Consider the following 19,697-nt stretch of genomic DNA (forward strand, 5'->3'; position numbering starts at 1 on the left):
TGGTATAGGACACGACTCCCTGATCATCTGTATCTGGTAGAGGTGGTATACGACTCCCTGATCATCTGTATCTGGTAGAGGTGGTATAGGACACCCTGATCATCTGTATCTGGTAGAGGTGGTATACGACTTCCTGATCATCTGTATCTGGTAGAGGTGGTATACGACTCCCTGATCATCTGTATCTGGTAGAGGTGGTATAGGACACCCTGATCATCTGTATCTGGTAGAGGTGGTATACGACTCCCTGATCATCTGTATCTGGTAGAGGTGGTATACGACTCCCTGATCATCTGTATCTGGTAGAGGTGGTATACGACTCCCTGATCATCTGTATCTGGTAGAGGTGGTATACGACTCCCTGATCATCTGTATCTGGTAGAGGTGGTATACGACTCCCTGATCATCTGTATCTGGTAGAGGTGGTATACGACTCCCTGATCATCTGTATCTGGTAGAGGTGGTATAGGACAAGACTCCCTTATCATTCACTGATTTGATGTAAGTGTGGACGCAAATGCATTTGTGACAACGTTTGAATGTGTGTGTATGTGCGTAAGTGTGTAAGTGTGGGTGTGCGCGCGCACGCGTGCGGGTATGTACGTGCGTGGATGATTGTGTGTGTGGGTGTGTTCGATCTTTGTTAATAGCTCTGTATAGTTGTCATGTGGATGGTCTTTCAGGAGAGGTTGGGGCAATGGAAACGGATATTCAAGAAAGAAAGGAATGGAAGGATAATGCCACTTAGCACGTGATGTGATTGAATATTTGAACAGCAGAAGGTTTGGAACAGTGAAAAGATCCTATTGCCCTGCCTGTACTGAATGACCCCATTTAAGTTATACTCTATATTCTTAAATATATGTGTGTAGTAAGAATGAATGTGGATGTCATCTTAAATAGTATGTGAGGATTCTTAGTTTTCTAATGTTTTAAATATAAAGAAATACACCCCTCTCTCTCTCTCTCTCTCTCTCTCCCTCCCTCCTCCCGCCCGCCTCCTCCCCCCCCCCCCCTCTCTCTCTCTCTCTCTCTCTCTCTCTCTCAATTATATCTATAATATTATATAGATTACTGATAATGCCATCTTATGATGTAAATATATGCAATTGTATCTAAAGGAGATGGCGTTGGTACTGTTTGTGAAACTTGTGCCCAATCCTTTTGTTATTAATGGTAATAAAATATGTTTAAACTGAAACTAATATCACGTAATCATGATATCATCCACATTTCACCTCAACTGTTGTGCCGCTGTTAAGCTCCATCAATTAACCTACAACAGAATGCATGATGCTTTTTATATTGTAACCAGGAAATTTCAAAACAACACCTTTCTAATGGACGCAGGAGTCAGACACACGTGGTTCGGTGGAACACTTGTTTTATCTAGGCCTAATCCAACACTGACTATTCCCTCATGTTAAAATTCACCGCCAATTTCGAATTTATAATATCAAACACTTTGTTATTTTATCATATCCCAAATATATTTGCATATATTATCTAGTGTACATGCCTCAAAAATTACTCTAAACTACACTGAACTGAAAGGGTTAATTGTTGTGTGGGAAGGGAGACAACTCTTACAGATTCCATAAAACCATGCTGGCTCATTTTTTTTTTCACCCAGCGGAGACACTGATTTGTCGCTCTTTGCCAGCAAAACTTTAAAACTTTCAGGTTGTTACAGGCACCGACCTCTAATGTATTTCCCTTGGTTGTCAAAGAGACGCGTAATTTGCTTCTTATTTAATTCTTTGGTTTTCATTTATGATGAATCTCACTATTTGTATAAATGTGACAATTATTCTATAATTACTTAATGAGAAGTATATACCTAATAATTATAATGTCAATTCAAATACGTTTAAAATGAAGAGGGAATTTGCATTTTATAACACTCAGCTTTAATAAAAGTAATTAAATTTATATATATATATATATGTTGAAGTTATTTAATATAGATGTTTGCAAAATGTATCCTAAGACTTTATGTAATGTACAGAATGTAAACTGTTTGTTTGTGTGTCGGCTTGACTCTTGTAACACACATACATTTCATGTGGCTTGAGTGATTGTTTTATCATCAGTTTAGTTTGTGTGAGAACATTACGCCGTTTTCTCACTTAAGAATTGATGGCATTTTTTTTAGTTTCATTGGAGTATGAAAAAATCTTACCCCTCTGAAACTGAAAGATAACTGACACTGACATCAACGCTTAAAATTGATTTTTAAAATTGATTTTCAAAATTAAAATATGTTTTAATTCAACTGATCTTACAAGGTATTCTTTTTCACAAATCTATACGCAACGTCAATGGCCATATTGTGACTTCACATTTTTCGCGCCATTTTCGTTTTTTTTTCATGGAGATAATTATTGAAACAAAATCTCAACCAATCAGAAAGCCGCATTCAGCGTACAAAAAATGGAAAGTTAATTATCAATGTATGACGTTACTCTCAAGCAAATGACGTAATCAATACCTAAGCAACCGACTATGCAACGTGGATTCACATCGACAAATTCCTAATCAACCCATGATTTTCCAGAAGTGAACCCCAAATTCAGATAGTAGGTACTGAGAGGAATGTGCAAACGACACCGAGACATTAGCGCATTTAAATTTAATTTAGAGATAGATACGGTGGAGCCAAAATGAATTAAGATGGAGAGTATACAGCTGTACAGCACACAACATGCAATGGACACATCGGCCCATAATACGTGTTGGTCGTTCAGAGACGTCTTTCCATAATTTTTTTTCATAAGTCATATAATTATTTCACCATTGTTCTTCATAAATAATAATCGTTGTGGTTTTTTTTTTTTTTTTTTTTACAGTATGGCCATATCTCCCGAATAGAAGGTCAGTCAGTGATAAAAGAGTTTTCCCGCGCTCTGAATTGTGGTTCAGTCACTTACCTCCGATTTTGAAACATTTATTATTATTATTATTATTATTTAAAATCTGCAGAAATATAATATCTGTCTTTGCAGTAATAAATATTTTATTGTCACTCTTCAGTATTGATTTCATCCTTCAAAGATCCCTGTCAAACACTGACTCAGTCGGACATTAATTTGGCTAAATAAATGGCCTATTTCATTACCTTATCCTATCCATCGATATTATGTGTATTCCCAGTTAGGGAACCGTTTGATCTCGCGCTGACCACGGCATGGACGAGTAATTAACAAGATTGCTGGCATGTCCAGCAGAACGTGTACTATACTCGACATATCAGATTGAATCGCTGGTATCAATGCGTCGCATTTTGACTGGAATTCGATAAAACTGCCTTCATCAAAGTAATGGTGTGTACCGTGATATTTCTGTCCAGTTTTTAGCAGCACGCGCTGTGTCGCTGTGTCGGTCAATGTAGTTACATTTCATTATCTTGGTGTTAACATTTATTTTACTTGTCTTAATTAATTACCAATTTATCATAGGTCATGTGTATGTATTAATAAGTGGAATTTTAATCAAATAAACGTGAACATTATTAGTGTTTTGTTACCGATAAATACAATACCCTACCATAGCCCGAGTTTCCTCTGGCCCTGACACCATGTCTGGTGTGTGTCAGGGCCAGAGGAAACTCGGGCTAACCCTACCATTACATCATATATTTTATAACGCATATATGATAATAAGTTTACTTATCGGTATTCTCTACCCGTATGTTCCTGCCAACGTGGACAATGGTCAGTCCTTCATACATGTACACATTCGTTTTGGATCACCAGTGTGATAGGACATTGGACGTGATCAATTGTTGACTTCTTCTTTTTTCTAAATCATAGTAAGACGTTCAATATTTATATCGTTTGAAATTCTAGATATATAATCTCCTTGATATTTCAATATACCAAGCTATTGTCATTCTTAAAGTGTTGATATAAAAAACTATAATAAGATATAACAAGAAATATCTTTAAAAAAAGATAAACGGCATAGTTTTAATGCTGGTGGTTAAAATGTAAAACTTCTGGTGAAATAATTTAACGAACTAATGCGTTTCAGCACGGATAGCAAAACTATATCAGTTTGAATCATTTTTGGTGATAATAAGACTGCATTTGAATCAGGAATATAATGTTATTAATGTGTCATTTTAAAAGGTACATCCACTTATTCAGCTTGCATTCTTAACTTTGTTTCGTTTTTAACTGCATATCTGCATTTTGTCTTTACCGATTCATTGACCAATCACATACTTCATCTTGACCAGTAACGCCACCTGTCGCGTCATATCCGGGACCAAAAGAATATTATACGGCTATGCCGAAAAACAAGTTTTAAAATCATGTTACGGAATTAAACATTCAGATAAGACTAGTACTGAAAGCCGATAGCTAACGAATACTCCCTCTATCCATCATTTGATAGTAACTTTGTATCTCAATGTTGACCAATCAGAAGCCTCCGTTACGTTTCCATAGTAACGGTTCCGGAAACACAAGATATCTCAAATTAGATGCATTAAAACGTTACACAACTTGGACTAGTTTTAATAAAATTGAGCTAAAGACTGATAAGCTATTGGTCATAAGCTAAATAAAAACAAAATTTTCCGGAAAGTTAACCCTGCATGTATCTCTATATTTAGGGTCATCAGATGGCACAGTGATAACATTTCACTTTACTTTCAACTGGGCGGCCAGGGTTCGATTTCCCGATCGGACGTAAGACGGCATGGGGTCACCTGCCCGACCACGTGAGTTTTCCCTGGGTACCCCCTTCACTCCTACATTAAGACCCCACGCGCACTTCCATCCGGGCCTACATGTGTGATTAATATAAGTTGGAGTTGAATTGGTTAACCAGGGTAGGAGAAATAGTCCTCATCACAGGGGTTATTTTGGTTACCATGCCAGCCAAATGAAATCTATTGTTTTTGAAGATACCTGGTAGTACTTTTGTATATTGTGTTTGTCATCCTTCAAAAACCTCATGTGCTAATTTTCAGCTTGATTTGGCAATCCAGTTTTGACCAATCAGAAAAGTCTGTATAATGTTTCCATAGTAACGGTTCTGGAAACACTCAACTTATAGGCATTAATAACTTACAACACGTGATCAATTTAATCAAATTGATCTAAGGACTGGTGAGCTATTAGCCATTACACAAACCTGTGTATAGTGACCTGGTTACCACGGCATCGGGAACATGGTCCCGAACATGCAAGTGTAGAACGAAACTGATTCACAAATGTATCCATGTATTATATCATATGTCCTGTACAATTTTGTATGTATGCAATTCACTACATTTTATATGTTTATGAGAATAAAATCATTGCCATTGTCATTGTCAAGTTTAGGAGTTTTTCGACTCGGACCGACACACAGCCAGCCAGACAAACAGGCAGACCTTCATCTGAGGTCAGATTTAAGAGGTCATGCAAAAAGAAAGTTCCAAAATACTACAAATATTTTGATTATCTCTCGGAACTCTGTGACAACAACACCGTAACTCAGTCGCGTGTTTTGGGAAATATCCCATGTCGCCATTTTCATCAGTGACAACTAGAGCAGAAATTGACCGCCTAAAATCTAAACATGGACATACATTACATTACATACATACATGTATAACAAATCTTGGAAAAACGATAAGAAATACACATGCATAACAATTATCAACAGAAGAAAACCTGAATTGACAGGTCCAGATAAAACCACTATGACGTCACGAATAACCAGCATATCTTCCTCCTACACTGGCGCCCCTACACATTTGATTGTGAGCGGACGTGGACGTCATACATTTAATTAAAATCACACCCTTGATGGCGGATGCATGTTGAGAGGGGTGTGTCATGTATAGTGTTCGGAAGGTAGACGTGATTAATTCGCGTGAATCTCAAAATCACCAAGGTCTTATGTTATCATATCTTACTATGTGTGGCCATACTAGCGTGAATGCTAACTCATTCTGAACTCCTCGGGCGTACTTCACATGTTGTTTCATTTGAATAGTTCCGAATGTTCAGTAGGCCGCGCCAAATTATCATCTAATGTCACGGGAGTTCGATATTTTCGTTGTTGTAATGCTTGTCTACAGTTGTAAAACAACTTTATACATTGTATATTTGTACAGTGTGTGTATAAGAAATATAGCTCAAATTTACAGATGTTCCAATTAAGAAATGATATCAAATTAAATTTTAAATGATCAATTTAGCGGGAAATGTATTGGTTACCGATTACTTACGTTACGTCATTTTAAATGTTTTCTTCGTACGATTATCAAACGTTATCTGAGCAGAGAGGAAAAGCGTCTAAATGACGTTGATTCATTTGCGTTCATAATTCCATTAACACCATTCTTATTGTTCTTGTAGTGTGAATGATACAGGATTTGCTACGGACAAATACATGTAAATAGATGGTTGTGTCCGATCGCCTTAATTTTGCGTAATTATATTGTAACCTCGGTAGATACTAGCCACATTCATACCAAGTCGGTTAATAAGAATTTAGTTTATGATGGTCAGAGGTCTGTGTTAATAAGTTGAAAAAAAATCTTCGTATAAACAAAGCCAGGGGTCAAAATAAACATAAATATATATTTTAGCAAATTCTGTGAAAGACACATGTATGGAGTCCAGGGGTTGCTTTCAGAATGAAAACTGTGAAGTACAGAATGAGTAACCGAGTCATGTGATTTTCCTCCGGGTACTCCGGTTTCCTTCCTTTGCACACTTCCCTCATGGCCGAGGGTTGTGATACATGTACAAGTTGAAATACTGGAAAAGTAAACAAAGTTTAGACTCAGACGATTTTTATTTTTATTAACATGATTGTTGAGTAATTTTGTTGTCATTACCATCACTTTGTTCTGGAACAGTTCTTCACTGTTAGAGTTACTTCCCCTTGCATCCAACCCGTACAGCAGTATTATATTTCACTGCCTTGATTTTTTTTAAATGATCAGAGATAGTTTTTTTGACAGATTTTTTTGTTCCATGTATTTAAAAAACACGAACAAAACAAAATTTCAAAAAGTTATTTAAGTTTTTAGCACAGGTCTGACTTACTGACTTATTGACTAACTAACAAACTAGCTCCCTCACTCACTCACTCACTCACTCACTCACTCACTCACTCACTCACTCACTCACTCACTCCCTCCCTCCCTCACTCACTCACTCACTCACTCACTCATGTAAATCAAACCGAAACTCTATCTCAATATCATAAAATCAGGGGGACATGAACAAAATATTTGTGTAGTAAACGAAAAATAAATCAACATAAATGTTGACGATTCGGGAGGGTAAACGTCTTCTGTTTTCTCAACCATACCCGACGCGTGAATGTAGGTCAAATCCCGATAATGTCATGTTCTCAAACCAAGAACAGTGCCGGTGATGTCAACGGCTCGCGGGCATCTTAACGAACATAGAAAGTGTCAAACATTTTCCAATCAAATCATAGCAAAGGACCATACAGCTCCTGCGAATCCTCATCAAGCTTGTCCCTCGTAACCATATTGGAAGTCGCGCCGCCAGCAAACGTCATTAATTACTGGAATATTGACCACAACTGTCCTTTAGGTTATTGCGTTCTTTTTCAGTGACCTCTTGTGGAATATAAACGTTTGTTCCACACAATACAAATTCAATTAAAAATATTTTCTTTACTGATAGATATAACTATCAACCGTGCGATATCGATAGATCCACTCTGATGCCTTCTGGGACATATTAGAATGTAAAATACTTTTATAATGTAATTAACGTTCATGACATACAATGTAGTTTTTGAATACATCGCAAAAATATCTTGGTTTACATCGGCATTCCAGTAAGATTAGCAAATACAATACACATACATGTACATGCAAATCTATAACAGTCAACTTACAGCCACCCGTTTTCCGACGACGAGAAAATGGAAAAGTCATGTTTTCAAAAAGGTCAATGTGTTTTTTCCCTTCAGTTTTATGTTCATTTACCTATTTTCCTATTTTCCCACATGCTTAATTTCAGGAAGAAACTATTTCATATTTTAAAAATATTTTCAATTGTCATTAATACACTCATTTCTGGTATAAATCTATTGTCATTTTGGTTGAGTGATCATAATTATACTGTACAAATCAATTTCGGGGTTATTATGACAACTCTTTTATCTTATCAATTTGTTGGCACAGAATTTATATTCTAAAAACCGGAGAACTAGAGTAAATTGGTATGGTAGCCAGGAAACTAACCCGACAGCTTGTATTATCAGTGTAGGAATCGAGCCCTGATTCAATTAATTCATTAACTAACTGTCTGTTGTAAGCAGGCGTTCATATTTTTGTTGTCAACATTTGTCATTTTTGTGTTTTCCCCCAGAAAATTATAATATAAATAATCACAGTCAAATGGGACTGTTTCGGATCGAGTTTCTTGAAATTGACATCTCTTTCAGTTTGTATCGAATGTTTTGAAACAGTTTTAATGTATTCCTGTAATTAACCTCTTATTTTGTTCTGGTTGAAATGAGCATCGCAAACACATAATTTTGAAACCACGCCCCGAAATTGATATCACCTGTCAATTAAAACATCACACGACTTGGTCAACAACCAATCAAATTAATATCTATTGAGCACGCGCGAAGTTTCGATTCCAATTAGTGTCGTCTGCACAAAAAGGGCAGCCATGTTTGTTAGACTAGAAGTGCCTAAGTTTGAACGAGAAGGCGGACAATCCGGCTCAATGAAAATACCAAACAACGTCCTGAAAATCATGGTGGTATACATTTATTTATAATTATACTATGATGTATGAAGGTAATGTTTTTTATTTTGAAAAAAAAAAAAAAATCTTCAAACTTTTCAAACGGTTTTATAAGCGATGCCATATCATTCCAAACGAGTTTGTAACACAAGACTTGAATCCCGCCAATATCCAAAATATCGACCGATCTAGGTTGATATCCAATGACGATGTCGTTTTACAATAGGGATGCATGTCTTGTGCCTCAGACTTCACTGTTGGTAACGTTATTGGCTTAGCATAAATCATAAACAATTTACAACACGTTGGAATTATTCCACAGGTAAGCATTATAGTTTTAAATTTCAATTTTCTATAAACAATAATGCTTCAAATCGACCATATATGTCAGATACCATGTAGTCCGGAAGACGTTGTTCTCACCGTGTACAACCTCCGTCCCCGGGTTGCTGAAGTGCAAAAACCGTTGGCTCCAAGTTGAAGCCTTGAAAACGAGGTCAGGTAAGAAAGTTTCACTTTTCGTGTAGATCCTAGCACATGGATCCCATCGATGTTTTGAGATTGTTTCACGCTGACTATTTCATGGTAATTTCAAACACTTCAAAATTATTTCATTAGTCGGAGCAGATCCTGACATTTCTGTTTTAAATTGGGTTTTTAACTGATAGCAATGCAATGTACAATCATAATCAGATGTTGGGCATACCGAATTTTTGACAAAGAATTCATTTCAAGTAGCAGTTTGAGTCAATTTACTGTAGAATTTACGAATTAGATTTGTCTATGTCGACTTTTTCTGTGTGGAAATCGAAAGTTTGACGGCTGTGGGCACCGGGGGTCCCGAGTTAACGATTCACAATGGATTTAAAATGGAACAAAATTACATTCATGCATAAACAGTTTACATAACCGAAATATATGGCAGGGATGCGCGTCCTGTTTTCTCGTGATAAATTACTAACAACATAAACACCTGGGTCAATCAACATCTTTGTACTATTATCTAGCCGCCACCGCCCATGTTTTTATTTTATTTTCATATCGTTTTATTTTTAAAAATTAAGTTGGTATAGTTGTAAGTGCATGATTAGTGTATAAGAGTTATCTATGTGTAAGAGCTTCAATAATTCGCTAAGAAAACATGGTATTGCATATCGCCTTTCAATAATTGTGGTTTAGTGCCATGAACCTTTGTTTACAACGGAATGAAATAGAACAAAATTACTTTTGTATGCCAGTAATTGAAAATCAAACATGCATAAACAGTTTACATGTATATGGCTGGGCTGCGTATATATCCCGATATATGCCCGTGCTGTGGTCGCTACTGTTACGAAGATGGCAATGACAACTGGCATGGGCATCTGTATTGCTGTCTTACAAATGTATGCACGGAAAGGTGCGAGAATGATAGACAGGTATATGTAGTTATTGTAATACACAATTATTAGGCTTTGTATTCAGATATATAGTCTTGTGCTGAATCTTTAGTGTGTATATATATTAGACAGGAAACCATGTCGCATAGTAATAGTATGATGTTCGACACTGGACCGAGAGGAACCACTTCACCGTGCGCATGTCTGTCCTTTGGAGCGTCTGGTCCTGTCGACGTATAGGATGGACTCGCCAGCTGAAGATCGGCCACTTAACGTCGCGTGAACACGGCTACCGCCGTCAGTCAAACCAGGAAATGATATTCGTTCAAAGGACAAATAAATTCCTTCTTTGCTCGTTCATATCACTGCATATTCCGTTGTCGCGTCAGTCTCGGTTTCCATTTGATAAGTACCAGGAGACAGCATACAATATAACTTCTAATAAATGCTCGTCTTCAGACTCCGATTTTGTTCATCAGATCACATCCCCTTGTTACCATTGGTAATAAATGCTCGACAGATTATGATTTCTTCATCACATCCCCTTGTTACCACTGGTAATAAATGCTTGTATTTAGAATCCGATTTCTCCATCAGATCACATCCCCTTGTTACCACTGGTAATAAATGCTTGTATTTAGAATCCGATTTCTTCATCAGATCACATCCCCGTTCTACCATTGGTAATAAATGCTCGACTTTAGATTATGATTTCTTCATCACATCACTGTTGCCATTGGTAATAAATGCTCGACTTTAGATTATGATTTCTTCATCACATCACTGTTGCCACTGGTAATAAATGCTTGTCTTTAGAATCCGATTTCTTCATCAGATCACACCCCCTTGTTGCCATTGGCATTATGTACATGCTCCTTTCCATACTGATTTCCCCATTAAACCACATCCACGTTCTAATATTGGTACTAAATGCTCATTTCTATACTAACTCAAAATTTTGAGAATTCAAATTATTAAGTTAAAATTTCGCAATAAAAAAACAAACAAAACATGTGCCAGTAATATTAAAAATCACTTCCGTGCTCGTTGACTCAGTTGGTCTAAATTGACCATAGGATAGTCCGTGTTACAAAATGAATTGACCATAGGTGTGTCCGTGTTACAAATTGAATTGACCATAGGTGTGTCCGTGTTGATCGATAAATAAAAAGTAAGTTTGTTTATAAAGATGGCATTGGAATGATTGAATATGTAAACTCTATTAACTGTCCAATATATGTCCAGACCATAAAGAATAAGATGCATTTTTGACTGACACGTGTACAATGTGTATTTTTATATTGATCGTTGTGTATTTTCGTGTACAGTACATGTATAATATTACTAGTCATTATAATTTCCCGGTGTATACAAAATGGTGTTTTTTCATTGTAATTCTTTCCCCTCCCATTTTTTGTGCAATGTCAATGTTTTTACCATCAATGAAAAATGTTGATGACTATGTGAATCATTGCGTTGTATAAATGTGACCTCTTGTTCGACACAAAGTGTGGCTGAATGAAAATAAAATCTCGCTGAGAAAGGCCGCTGGTAATTCGACTGAGAACTGCGTTAATAAGTCGGTGGAGGGTACAGGTTTCACACCTCGGCGGGTGATGGGTCACGGGCGACAACATTACTGGGAACGTACTTCTGTGACAGATGTGTATATTGGTAACAAACAATACAAATACTACGTAATAGACAAACAATGAGAGAAAAGCGGTCATTGTGTAGAGAGCACGTGTCCTCTCTTACGGTATATGATGGGTTTTTTTCGGGTCATCGCCGAAATGGGTTTTATATAGGCGTGTTGTAGATCATTTAACGTTGCAGATATATTTTTCAAAACCAATTCCTGCTAATTATAAAAAAGCTATTGTCAGATTGCGTTTATCCAGAGACGTATATACCTGATATACAAGTCTCTGGTTTATCTTTCCATTGTCTTCTTATCGAATCAGGTAGACATAGAAACGTACCTAGGCATCTTATAACCTGCCCTGTTTGTCTTACTGACATCGAGGATGAATATCACCTCATTTTTAAATGCCCCTTGTACAGTGAGCTGAGAATCAAATATATTAAGCCGTATTTTCGAATAAATCCCTCCGTCTTCAAATTAGTTATATTTCTATCATCTGGTAATACAAAAGAATTGTGTAATTTAGGAAAATGTGTTCATCATGCAAACATATTACGAGGAAATTATTTAGCAGAAAATTAGATTTTGTATGATTGACCCTGGAAATATTTATCGTAATTTAATGTATGCAAATCTTATATTCATGAACTGTATCAGTTTACGATTAATAAAGAAGAATATGATCTGAGACGGTAAAACTAAACTGACACCCAGTCTCTAGAATATCAGAATTATAAATAAAAAAGAGCTTTATGATGCTAGTTGTATGATTACAAACCATACCTAATGGAATTGGTGTGTTCGTGTATGTGATGTTTTATAAATGTTTTGCGGAATAAAAATGTCTTTAAAATATTTATTTTTTTTGGAAAAAAATAGCTTTGTCTCGAGGATATGTCTGATTCTAAAAGTTTCAAACTAGGGGGAGATAATCTAGTATTAAAATAAAGCAGACCAATTCCTAACGATGTGACCAGTCAAGGGCAAAACTTACATAATGTATAGCATTCATGTACATTTATGACGAGGAATATTTCTCAAGATTGAAAATATAAAAAGTCACATCCTGTCAAAGATCTCAAAAGTTATTTAGGTCTTTAATAAAATGAAATTCTGGCTTTTGATAACGATGTAAAATTGAAGAGTGCATGTGGAAATAAGGATGTACGCCTTGATAGCGAAAGGTCGATAGTTCGAATTCGAGCCAATAACTCCTCTCTGTTACTGTAACCATTTGATGCTAATGTAATATGTTATACGTAATGGTCAACAGGGACGTGGGTATTATTGGACAAGGTGTAGAGGGACACGTGGGTATCATTGGACAAGGGTTAGAGGGACATGGGTATTATTGGACAAGGTGTAGAGGGACGTGGGTATTATTGAACAAGGTGTAGAGGGACGTGGGTATTATTGGACAAGGTGTAGAGGGACACGGGTATTATTGGACAAGGTGTAGAGGGACACGGGTATTATTGGACAAGGTGTAGAGGGACGTGGGTATTATTGGACAAGGTGTAGAGGGACGTGGGTATTATTGGACAAGGTGTAGAGGGACGTGGGTATTATTGGACAAGGTGTAGAGGGACACGGGAATTATTGGACAATGTGTAGAGGGACACGGGTATTATTGGACAAGGTGTAGAGGGACGTGATATTATTGGACAAGGTGTAGAGGGACGTGGGTATTATTGGACAAGGTGTAGAGGGACACGGGTATTATTGGACAAGGTGTAGAGGGACACGGGTATTATTGGACAATGTGTAGAGGGACGTGGGTATTATTGGACAAGGTGTAGAAGGACACGGGTATTATTGGACAAGGTGTAGAGGGACACGGGTATTATTGGACAAGGTGTAGAGGGACACGGGTATTATTGGACAAGGTGTAGAGGGACGTGGGTATTATTGAACAAGGTGTATAGGGACATGGGTATTATTGGACAAAGTGTAGAGGGACACGGGTATTATTGGACAAGGTGTAGAAGGACACGGGTATTATTGGACAAGGTGTAGAGGGACGTGGGTATTATTGGACAAGGTGTAGAGGGACGTGGGTATTATTGGACAAGGTGTAGAGAGACACGGGTATTATTGGACAAGGTGTAGAAGGACACGGGTATCATTGGACAAGGTGTAGAGGGACACGGGTATTATTGGACAAGGCGTAGAGGGACACGGGTATTATTGGACAAGGCGTAGAGGGACATGGGTATTATTGGACAAGGCGTAGAGGGACATGGGTATTATTGGACAAGGTGTAGAGGGACGTGGGTATTATTGGACAAGGTGTAGAGGGACATGGGTATTATTGGACAAGGTGTAGAGGGACGTGGGTATTATTGGACAAGGTGTAGAGGGACGTGGGTATTATTGGACAAGGTGTAGAGGGACACGGGTATTATTGGACAAGGTGTAGAGGGACACGGGTATTATTGGAAAAGGTGTAGAGGGACACGGGTATTATTGGACAAGGTGTAGAAGGACACGGGTATTATTGGACAAGGTGTAGAGGGACGTGGGTATTATTGGACAAGGTGTAGAGGGACGTGGGTATTATTGGACAAGGTGTAGAGAGACACGGGTATTATTGGACAAGGTGTAGAAGGACACGGGTATCATTGGACAAGGTGTAGAGGGACACGGGTATCATTGGACAAGGGGTAGAGGGACGTGGGTATTATTGGACAAGGTGTAGAGGGACGTGGGTATTATTGGACAAGGTGTAGAGGGACGTGGGTATTATTGGACAAGGTGTAGAGGGACACGGGTATTATTGGACAAAGTGTAGAGGGACACGGGTATTATTTGACAAGGTGTAGAGGGACAGGGGTATTATTGGACAAGGTGTAGAGGGACGTGGGTATTATTGGACAAGGTGTAGAGGGACATGGGTATTGTTGGACAAGGTGTAGAGGGACGTGGGTATTATTGGACAAGGTGTAGAGGGACGTGGGTATTATTGGACAAGGTGTAGAGGGACACGGGAATTATTGGACAAGGTGTAGAGGGACACGGGTATTATTATTGGACAGGTGTAGAGGGACGTGATATTATTGGACAAGGTGTAGAGGGACGTGGGTATTATTGGACAAGGTGTAGAGGGACACGGGTATTATTGGACAAGGTGTAGAGGGACACGGGTATTATTGGACAATGTGTAGAGGGACGTGGGTATTATTGGACAAGGTGTAGAGGGACATGGGTATTGTTGGACAAGGTGTAGAGGAACGTGGGTATTATTGGACAAGGTGTAGAGGGACACGGGTATTATTGGACAAGGTGTAGAAGGACACGGGTATTATTGGACAAGGTGTAGAGGGACACGGGTATTATTGGACAAGGTGTAGAGGGACGTGGGTATTATTGAACAAGGTGTATAGGGACATGGGTATTATTGGACAAAGTGTAGAGGGACACGGGTATTATTGGACAAGGTGTAGAGGGACACGGGTATTATTGGACAAGGTGTAGAGGGACGTGGGTATTATTGGACAAGGTGTAGAGGGACACGGGTATTATTGGACAAGGCGTAGAGGGACACGGGTATTATTGGACAAGGTGTAGAGGGACACGGGTATTATTGGACAAGGTGTAGAGGGACACTGGTATTATTGGACAAGTTGTAGAGGGACACGGGTATTATTGGACAAGGCGTAGAGGGACATGGGTATTATTGGACAATGCGTAGAGGGACATGGGTATTATTGGACAAGGTGTAGAGGGACGTGGGTATTATTGGACAAGGTGTAGAGGGACACGGGTATTATTGGACAAGGTGTAGAGGGACGTGGGTATTATTGGACAAGGTGTAGAGGGACGTGGGTATTATTGGACAAGGTGTAGAGGGACACGGGTATTATTGGACAAGGTGTAGAGGGACACGGGTATTATTGGACAAGGTGTAGAGGGACGTGGGTATTATTGGACAAGGTGTAGAGGGACGTGGGTATTATTGGACAAGGTGTAGAGGGACATGGGTATTATTGGACAAGGTGTAGAGGGACACGGGTATTATTGGACAAGGTGTAGAAGGACACGGGTATTATTGGACAAGGTGTAGAGGGACGTGGGTATTATTGGACAAGGTGTAGAGGGACACGGGTATCATTGGACAAGGGGTAGAGGGACGTGGGTATTATTGGACAAGGTGTAGAGGGACGTGGGTATTATTGGACAAGGTGTAGAGGGACGTGGGTATTATTGGACAAGGTGTAGAGGGACACGGGTATCATTGGACAAGGGGTAGAGGGACGTGGGTATTATTGGGCAAGGTGTAGAGGGACGTGGGTATTATTGGACAAGGTGTAGAGGGACGTGGGTATTATTGGACAAGGTGTAGAGGGACGTGGGTATTATTGGACAAGGTGTAGAGGGACGTGGGTATTATTGGACAAGGTGTAGAGGGACACGGGTATTATTGGACAAGGTGTAGAGGGACGTGAGTATTATTGGACAAGGTGTAGAGGGACACGGGTATTATTGGACAAGGTGTAGAGGGACACGGGTATAATTTGACAAGGTGTAGAGGGACACGGGTATTATTGGACAAGGTGTAGATGGACGTGGGTATTAATGGACAAGGTGTAGAGGGACGTGGGTATTATTGGACAAGGTGTAGAGGGACGTAGGTATTATTGGACAAGGTGTAGAGGGACATGGGTATTATTGGACAAGGTGTAGAGGGACGTGGGTATTATTGGACAAGGTGTAGAGGGACACGGGTATTATTGGACAAGGTGTAGAGGGACGTGGGTATTATTGGACAAGGTGTAGAGGGACATGGGTATTATTGGACAAGGTGTAGAGGGACACGGGTATTATTGGACAAGGTGTAGAGGGACGTGGGTATTATTGGACAAGGTGTAGAGGGACACGGGTATTATTGGACAAGGTGTAGAGGGACGTGGGTATTATTGGACAAGGTGTAGAGGGACACGGGTATTATTGGACAAGGTGTAGAGGGACGTGGGTATTATTGGACAAGGTGTAGAGGGACGTGGGTATTATTGGACAAGGTGTAGAGGGACACGGGTATTATTGGACAAGGTGTAGAGGGACGTGGGTATTATTGGACAAGGTGTAGAGGGACGTGGGTATTATTGGACAAGGTGTAGAGGGACGTGGGTATTATTGGACAAAGTTTAGAGGGACACGGGTATTATTGGACAAGGTGTAGAGGGACACGGGTATTATTGGACAAGGTGTAGAGGGACACGGGTATTATTGGACAAGGTGAAGAGGGACACGGGTATTATTGGACAAGGTGTAGAGGGACGTGGGTATTATTGGACAAGGTGTAGAGGGACACGGGTATTATTGGACAAGGTGTAGAGGGACACGGGTATCATTGGACAAGGTGTAGAGGGACGTGGGTATTATTGGACAAGGTGTAGAGGGACACGGGTATTATTGGACAAGGTGTAGAGGGACACGGGTATTATTGGACAAGGTGTAGAGGGACGTGGGTATTATTGGACAAGGTGTAGAGGGACACGGGTATTATTGGACAAGGTGTAGAGGGACGTGGGTATTATTGGACAAGGTTTAGAGGGACATGGGTATTATTGGACAAGGTGTAGAGGGACGTGGGTATTATTGGACAAGGTGTAGAGGGACGTGGGTATTATTGGACAAGGTGTAGAGGGACGTGGGTATTATTGGACAAGGTGTAGAGGGAAGTGGGTATTATTGGACAAGGTGTAGAGGGACACGGGTATCATTGGACAAGGGGTAGAGGGACGTGGGTATTATTGGACAAGGTGTAGAGGGACATGGGTATTATTGGACAAGGTGTAGAGGGACGTGGGTATTATTGGACAAGGTGTAGAGGGACACGGGTATTATTGGACAAGGTGTAGAGGGACACGGGTATTATTGGACAAGGTGTAGAGGGACACGGGTATTATTGGTCAAGGTGTAGAGGGACACGGGTATTATTGGACAAGGTGTAGTTGTACTTATCATAGAAAGGACGGCATTTAAGTCATTTTAAACGCATACAACGCCCTAGCGCGAGTTTCCTCTGGCCCTGGCACCATGTCTACCTCGGGCTAACAACGCCCCTGCATCAAATACACATACTTATACTGTAACAAACACATTCAGATCCCTGTGGTATGGTGAATGTGTTTGATATCGTACCAGTTATATAAAACATATATATATATATGTATGTACCTTATGTATGTGTTGTCCTACTTTCGTTTGAGCGTTTGATTTCCCTATTATTACTTTGGAGGTAAGAAATCATCGTATCGAGTATAAAAACTGTCAGATGCGGCCGTAACGAGTACAGGGAACGATCGTAGTTCCATACCTGTAACTTATAGGTATTAATAAAGACTCTAATCAATGTCATACCTGTCTATCAATATCCGTAAGTGTTCCTACCTGTCCGGACACTACTGTAAGTGATTTATGAATGGTGTCGGCTCCCTAACACCAGTCCAGTACTCTTGTAGTGAACATTTTCAGCGTGATAAGGTGGATTTTGGCCGGATGTGGGATACCAATTTGAAGTCTGGCCCACTAATATCAGTTACTGATGTTGAAGGTACGTATAATTAATGCAAGGGTAGGACAAGATACAGGTTTATCATCATCTTCGTCGTCATCATCATCGATATAATCATCATTATCATCATCATCATCATCATCATCACCAAACTGTGCTGAAGTGGGTTTATCAACCAGCAGTCGGGTCCACAATATTTTTGTTAGAGAAGTATTTTACACATTTAACGCGAATATATAATATCTAGTACTGTACAGACAGACAGACACTTTAATTGAAGTTAATTACCCCAGTGCATTAAGTCGTAAACATTGTTGTTTTATGTTTTACTTTGAAACAAATTGACCCTTTTACACTTCCCCGTACAATAGCTCAATATAGATCTAACCAGACTAAAATTTTAGTGCCTGGTCAGATGTAGAAACCGCCATCTGGCCTGACCGCTCGTTATCAGATGGACCTCGGCACAGCAGCGTTCAGTCTCCCTCGCGATGTACACATATAAACTGCACATGCGTTAGGCGTCGGTATTGTATTACATAACACATTAATTGAATGCATGGCTAACCTCCATGCACGTTCTTTCTGATGGAGCCTTATCGAAATGATCATTTTCGGTAGTAGTTGATCTTTGATTTCCCTACACGGGGCCCCGATCGCGAGATCAATATTCCTGCACACACGCATACACACTCGCCGCTTTTAACGCGCGTGGGCGTAGCTAGCTGGTTCTGGATCACACACACGTATATAGCTCTCCGGCTCACGGAGATGAGAAAATTAGAGTGAAAAAATCGCCTGGATATATTTATGTTGACGAAACGTGCTGCTGTTTTTGCAGGATTTCAACATACGGCATATCTGTGAATCGTGCTGCAGCTTTTCCAAGATTTCTGGACACAACAGGGTAAGTCTTCTGTCGTATGCTGGCAAACATCTGGCCTACTTTACTCTCCTTCCGTACGAGAATGTCGTGTTATTAGTGTTACGAGGTTACTTAAACTCTGCGTACCCTACCGTGTTTTGTGTTTAGCCTGAAGCATGTTTATGTTGTTGTTCACGGACCGTATCGAAGCTGTGATCTGGTCAGTAGGTTGGGTGCGATGTCGGGGCTGATAGCTTTAATGATCTCTAAGGCGACACGATGCCATATGACCATGTCCAGTGTCAAACCGACGTAGTCACCGGGTTGTGGCCGTCTACAGTAGTAGGAAGCTTATATATTATTAGTTTTGGTGGAGGGTGGGGATCAGGAGAGTAAATTAACTGTGGGTTTTCTTACGGATGCACGGGTTGGGGAGGCATATTCTAGTGAGGAGTATAAAATGATCAGTGATTATGATAAGATGCTGGTCTTTTTTTTTTTACCTCAGTTTCGTAATACACATGTTGAATAATAATGTGTATTGGGT

At 39.6% G+C, this 19,697-nt stretch overlaps 1 protein-coding gene and 1 long non-coding RNA gene across 3 annotated transcripts in view; one reads left to right on the top strand and one right to left on the bottom strand.

Annotated features, from left to right (window-relative positions):
* The window catches only part of LOC117322423, a 30,489-nt gene that overhangs the window by 274 nt on the left and 10,518 nt on the right, over positions 1 to 19,697 (bottom strand). Inside the window, exon 2 of the long non-coding RNA XR_004531549.1 lies at positions 95 to 480. This is a non-coding gene — a long non-coding RNA (uncharacterized LOC117322423). The remainder of the gene's footprint in view (positions 1 to 94; positions 481 to 19,697) is intronic.
* LOC117322421 (diacylglycerol kinase beta-like) overlaps positions 18,953 to 19,697 on the top strand; it is a 168,115-nt gene continuing 167,370 nt past the window's right edge. For both annotated transcript variants that reach the window (XM_033877327.1, XM_033877332.1), the window contains exon 1: positions 18,953 to 19,192. The gene's annotated coding sequence lies outside the window, so the exon portion shown is untranslated. The remainder of the gene's footprint in view (positions 19,193 to 19,697) is intronic.

This window comes from Pecten maximus, chromosome 2, assembly GCF_902652985.1.
Source record: "Pecten maximus chromosome 2, xPecMax1.1, whole genome shotgun sequence".
Taxonomy (NCBI): Eukaryota; Metazoa; Mollusca; class Bivalvia; order Pectinida; family Pectinidae; genus Pecten; species Pecten maximus.